Below are 6,871 nucleotides of genomic sequence, written 5' to 3' on the forward strand. Positions count from 1 at the left end.
AGTATCAATATCTGGATCTGCATGGACAACTCACGTGATGCATAGACAACTTTTTCTTCTAAGTCCGAATTTGATCCGTTAACCATCTGAAACTCACCCGAGGCCGGCGGGACCTCAACCAAATATACCAATAAGTCTAAAAGGGTGCTCCATTCAGGTGGTCGGATGAATGTGCGGAAAGCTTTCAGAAGCTCAAGGCTGCTTTGACCACAGCTCCAGTGTTAGTTCTGCCATCAGCTTCAGGTTCTTACACCGTGTATTGTGATGCCTCGAGGATAGGCATTGGTTGTGTTTTGATGCAGGAGGGTAGGGTGATTGCCTATGCCTCGCGCCAGTGCCAAGTGCTGAGTGACTGGGAGGCATGAGTGATTGTGAGGTATGCCCGAGTGGAAAGAGTGATTGTGAGGTATGCCCGAGTGGCAAGAGTGATTGTGAGGTTTGCCCGAGGGGCTGTATATGAGTGATGCTTTGCCTGGGGGCTGTTTATGATTTCATCATTTTTGCTCACCTTTGCATTTTTCCTCTGTTTGAAACTGTTGAAAAATATCCTTTAATGATTTTTATTGGAACTAGGTTTAAATGAGATGTTTTGATTCAAATCCTGATTTTAAAAGCGTGTGGTATTTTACTGAGTTTTCCTGATATGGATGTTATATGCTTTATTACTCGTCACTACTGCTCAATCTTTATTTATTGTTGTTACTTACTGAGTTGGCGTACTCACGTTACTCCCTGCACCTTGTGTGCGGATCCAGGTGTAGCTGGATACGATAGTAGTTGTTGATTGTTCTGGTTTCAAATTTTTTTCGGAGATAGCAAGGTAGCTGTTTGGCGATCGCAGCCCCTGCTCTTCTCCCTCTTATCTTCCTCTAGTTGTATTTAGCTATTTTTCCAGGCTGTGTTATTCTTGATATTGTTAGACAGATGGTAGTAGATGCTCATGACTAGTGACACCCCGATGTCAGGCTTTTCCTTCCGCACTTTTATTTTGATTTGAACTCCTTTACGAAGGATTTTATGTTAAATAACATTGAAATTATCTTTGAAATTGGAAATGAGTTGGCTTTCCTAGTTCCATGATAGGTGCCATCACGACAGGGGTTAGTTTGGGTCGTGACATAATATCTCACAATCAGGCCCTCGGCCTCGCTTAATCATAAATCTCTTCAGTCTCTCGAGCTCTCAACAATCATGAAATCAGCCCAAACAACAATGATATGATGCATCAATAATGAACAATAGAGACTGGGATAAAAAAATCAAGTAAACTATGACTGAGTACGAAACAACAATTAAGCAGATAGTTCAACTTGTACACAACCTTTGTGGGTCCCAACAGTACCAACATATAGCCTAAACATGGTTTCTAACATGACTTACAGTCAAAGTTCCACAACACATAGAGAACATATAGCTAACAACAAGTTATTCAACTTTACAGTTTCACGGGACAAACCAATTCATGATCCACTCGGTGCACGCCCATACGTCTGTCACCTAGAATGTGTGTCACCTCCAAAGTAATCCTATGATACCAAATTCTAGGGTTTCATACTCTCAGGACCAGATTTATAACTATTACTTACCTCAAACCGTGAAATTCTTATTCCGCTAAGCCTTTGCCTCGTGAATTTGCCTTCAAACGCCTCGAATCTAGTCACAAATAATTCGATTCAGTCAATAAAATTTATTGCAATTAATTCCATAAGAAAATGCTAGTTTTAAATAAAAATCTGAAATTTAGCTCAAAAATCGCCTGTGGGGCTCACGTCTCAGAACCCCACAAAAGTTACCAAAATCCGGAAGCCCATTCAACCACGAGTCTAACCATACTAATTTGACCAAATCCGACCTCAACTCGACCTCCAAATCTTCAAATCTTATTTTTAAATCCCTAAGTTCAAACCCCCGATTTACACCTCAAAAACATGTAATCTAGTCGGATTATTTGATGATAATTCAATATTATGGAGTAGAAATGATCACAAGGGACTTACCTCAATTTTTCCCGTGAAAACCTTGCTAAAAAATCACCCAACCTGAGCTTGAAATGCCCAAAAATGGCAAAAACTTAGAACCCCTCTGTTTTTGTGTTGCCAGGGGTTTTCGCACCTGCGCCCCTTTCAGCGCTTCTGCGAAAGCCGCACCTGTGCACACATCTGCGCTTTTGCGCAGGCCATCTCCCCTTCCCCTGTCCGCATCTGCGACCACTACTTCTCTTCACGTTGGATGCATCTGCGGTGAAAGGCTCGCTTCTGCGAGCACGCACCTGTGATGGGATTTTTGCAGATGCGATTGCATCAGATGGCAGAAACTTCAGCTTTTTTTTCTAATCCGAATTTGATCCGTTAACCATCTGAAATTCACCTGAGGCCCCCGGGACCTTAACCAAATATACCAACAAGTCCTAAAACATCATACAAACTTAGTCGAGTCTTCAAATCACATCCAACAACACTAAAAACATGAATCACACATAGATTCAAGCCTAATGAACTTTGAAACTTCCAATTTCTACAAACAACGCCGGAACCTATCAACTCACGCCCGATTGACCTCTAATTTTGTACACAATTCATAAATGATATAATAGAGGTATTCCAATTTTCAAAATCGGATTCCGACCCCGATATCAAAAAGTCAACCCCCCGGTCAAACTTCCCAAAATTCAACTTTCGCCATTTCAAGCATAATTCCTCTACCGACCTATATTGACCGGTTCTTGCTGGCTTGATGTCACGAACCAAAATTTCCACCTTCAGAACCGTGATGACGTCTAACATTTCACTTGCTAGGCAAACCAACGTTAGAATATAATTAGCTATTTTAACAAAAATTTAAATTAATTAATAATAAGAAAACAAATGCGGAAATAAAGTCTAAAGCAAAGTGAATAATCCATAATAATCGCAATATCTAAATACCACCCCAGAACTTGAGTAACAAGTGCACGAGCTTCTAGAATGATACAAATAAGGGTCTGAATAAAATAAAGCTGTCTAAAAGTTAACACACAGCTAAAATAAAGTAGACGGTGACTTCAGAACTGCGGACGCTATGCAGTTATACTTCAAGTCTCCTCTGGGTAGCTGAAATTCGAGCAAGTCTATGGTACGCCGCTGGGACCAACTCCGAAATCTGCACAAGAAGTGCAGAGTGTAGTATCAGTACAATCAACCCCATGTACTAGTAAGTGTCAAGCCTAACCTCGACGAAATAGTGATGAGGCTAAGGCAGGTCACTTACTGTCACGACCCAAAATCTAACCTGTTGTGATGGCGCCTACCTCAATACTAGGCAAGCCGATAACATCAATAACCATCGAATTTCCTTTAATTTTGAAAAACATTATATTTAAATACAATACAAAATCCCACAAATATTGATGCGAACACTCCCCAAAACCTGGTGTCACTGAGTACATGAGCATCTATTATGAATACAAGTTTGGAAAAATACGGTCTATAGTAGTCTGAGACCAAATATAGCAAGCAAGGATATAGGGAAGGAGAGGCAAGGTCTGCGAAACACGACAGCTACCTCAGAATCTCCGAAAAAGCAACCACACGAAAGAATCAATACCCACTATGCCCGGGAACACCTGGATCTGCACACGAAGTGCAGGGTGTAGTATGAGTACAACCAACTCAGAAAGTAACAATAATAAATAAGGAATTGAAGATAGTGACGAGCTTCACAGTTATAGTTCATTTCCAGTAATTCCAGCAAAGAATAGACATGCTTTCAAATTCGCCAGGTTAAGTAAAATCAATTTTATACAGTTCAAGTTCATGTAATCCGAATATAAATCTTTCAGAGATTTCACTACAATGACAGATAGCAACTAAGTGCAACAACAAATGGAAAGCAAGTACAGCCTCTCAAGACAACAATCACTCAGTGGGCTCCCAGCCCTCATCACTCACACTCAGTGGGTACCCGCGCTCACTGGGGGTGTAAAGACTCTGGAGGGGATCCTACAGCCCAAGCTCTATAATTCGCACGGACAAATCACGTGCTGCACGGACAACTCACGTGCTATAGTATCAATATCTGGATCTGCATGGACAACTCACGTGATGCATAGACAACTTTTTCTTCTAAGTCCGAATTTGATCCATTAACCATCTGAAACTCACCCGAGGCCTACGGGACCTCAACCAAATATACCAATAAGTCTAAAACATCATATGAACTTAGTCGAGTCTTCAAATCACTTCCAACAACACTAAAAACACGAATCACACATAGATTCAAGCCTAATGAACTTTAAAACTTCCAATTTCTACAAATGACGCCAGAACCTATCAAATCACATCCGATTGACCTCTAATTTTGCACAAAAGTAATAAATGACATTACAGAGGTATTTCAATTTTTAGAATCGGATTCCGACCCCGATATCAGAAAGTCACCCCCAGTCAAACTTCCCAAACTTCAACTTTTACCATTTCAAGCCTAATTCCTCTACCGACCTCCAAATAATTTTCTGGACACACTCCTAAGTCCAAAATTACCATACAGAGTTATTGGAATTATCATAATTTGCATCCGAGGTCGTTTACACAAAAGTTCGCATCCGGTCAATATTTCTAACTTAGATTTTCAATTATGAGACTAAGTGTCTCGTTTCACTCTGAATTCCTTCCGAACTTGAACCAACTAACCCGGTAAGTCATAAAACAAATGTAAAGCATAAATTGAGAAGTAAATGGGGAATGAGGTTATAATATTCAAAACGACCGGACGGATCGTTACACTTACATTAACTTGTACGCAATAATAGTAATAACAATAATAATAGAAATAAATCAGGTAACTCATTTTAACAGTTGAAGCCAACTCAACAGTCATAGCCAATTATTATTTCAATCAATTTCTGTTGCGACGTGCAACCCGATCCCACAATATACTCATATTCAATTTTGTTGGGGCGTGTAAACCGATCCCACAATATATTCATATTCAAATTTATTGGGGCTTGTAAACCGATCCCATTATATCTTTTCAATCAATTATGTTGCGGCGTGCAACCCGCTCCTCAAATATATCTATTTCAACCAATTCTATTGTGGCGTGCAACCCGCTCCTCCAATATATTCATTTCAATCAATTATTTTGCGGCGTGCAACCCGCTCCTCCAATATATTCATTTCAATCAATTCTGTTACGGCGTGCAACCCATTCGTCCAATATATTCACTTTCATTTCCGTTGAAGCGTGCAACCCACTCCTCCAATATATTCATTTACCAATTCTTATAAAAGAAATTACTCCAATAAATGCAACAATTAATATGAAATTATAAGACAACAAACATACAATAATTATGATTTATTAAAAATAAGTTATGACAAGTAACAATTAATTGTGGAAATTAAGGATGTAATAGGCATTTTAATAATTAGTATGCTAAACATCAAGTGGCAATCTAGTCACAAAATCAAATAAGCATGTAGCAATTATAGCATAGATTCAAGGCATGATGTTGGGCAAAGAACACGAGAGAAATAATTAATATAATAATTAATACATGATTTAAAATGATTTATGATTTTTCAAGTAATTATGCAAATAATTGATTTGACGATGTATAGACACTCGTTACCTTGCCTATACGTCATTCATATGCATTTCACATAACAAATAATATAAGGGTTTTATTCCCTCAAGTCAAGGTTAACCACGACACTTACCTCGCTTTGCAACCAAATTCAAGAATTCAATAAACCTTTGCCTCACGAATTCGTGTGTGAAATCCTCAAATCTAGTCATAAACAATTCAATATACTCAAAATAAATTGTAGGAATTTGTAACGACCCGACATGTCATTTTAAGAATCTATGCCCCATTCAGCTACTTAAGGTCCCGAGCAACTTCGTAATACGTATTATGACTTGCGTGAGTGGTCGTTTTAATTTTGGAAGATTCAGAATTTAAATTGAAAGAACAATTCTCATTTTTGAAGCTTAAATGAAAAATGTTGATCGGAGTTTGACCTTTGAGCAAACGACTCTGGAATGGAATTTTGATAATTGCAATATGTCCGTATGATGATTTCGGACTTGGGTGTATGTTCGGGTCGAGTATCAGGTGGCTCGGGAGTATTTCGGTGCCTATTACTGAAGGTTGGCATTTTTTAAGTTTAAGAATTTCCTAAGTATGGGTTGAAGTGGATTTTGATGTTATCGATGTCCTTTTGGGATTTCGAGCCTGGGGAGCGTTCGGATGTGGATTTGGAAGTCTGTAGGTCATTTCGGGGTCATTTGGCGAAAGTTGGAAATTTGAAAGTTTTTGGGAAGTTTGACCGAGAGTGGACTTTTTGATATGGGGGTCGGATTCCGATTCCGGAAGTGGTAGTAGGCTCGTAATGTCAATTATGACTTGTGTGCAAAATTCGAGATCAATCGGACTTGATTTGATAGGTTTCGGCGTCGAATGTAGAACTTTGAAGTTCTAAAGTTCATAAAGCTTGAATTGGGGAGAGATTCGTCGTTTTGATGTTGTTTGATGTAATTTGAGGCCTGGAGCAGGTTCGTGTTATGTATTGGGACTGGTTGGTATGATTGGACGGGGTCCCGGGGGCCTCGAGTTTGATTCTGGGTGGTTCCGGACCAAGTTTGGGTGTTTTGATGCTGCTGGTTGCTGGTTTTGATGTTCTTCTTCAAGTTCGTAAGGAGCCTCTCCCGTTCGTGAAGAAGGATTTTGCTGTTGGGACTTTGTTCTTTGCGTTCGCGAAAAAGTTCTCGCATTCGCGAAAAGGTTCTCGCGTTCGCGAAGAAGGAAATTTTGTTGTTCGTCGTCTGAATTTGGAGGCTCATATCTCGCAATCTATAAGAAATTTGGAGATGATCTAAAAATGACAGTTGT

This window comes from Nicotiana tomentosiformis, chromosome 4 (genome assembly GCF_000390325.3).
Source record: "Nicotiana tomentosiformis chromosome 4, ASM39032v3, whole genome shotgun sequence".
NCBI classification, from domain to species: domain Eukaryota; kingdom Viridiplantae; phylum Streptophyta; class Magnoliopsida; order Solanales; family Solanaceae; genus Nicotiana; species Nicotiana tomentosiformis.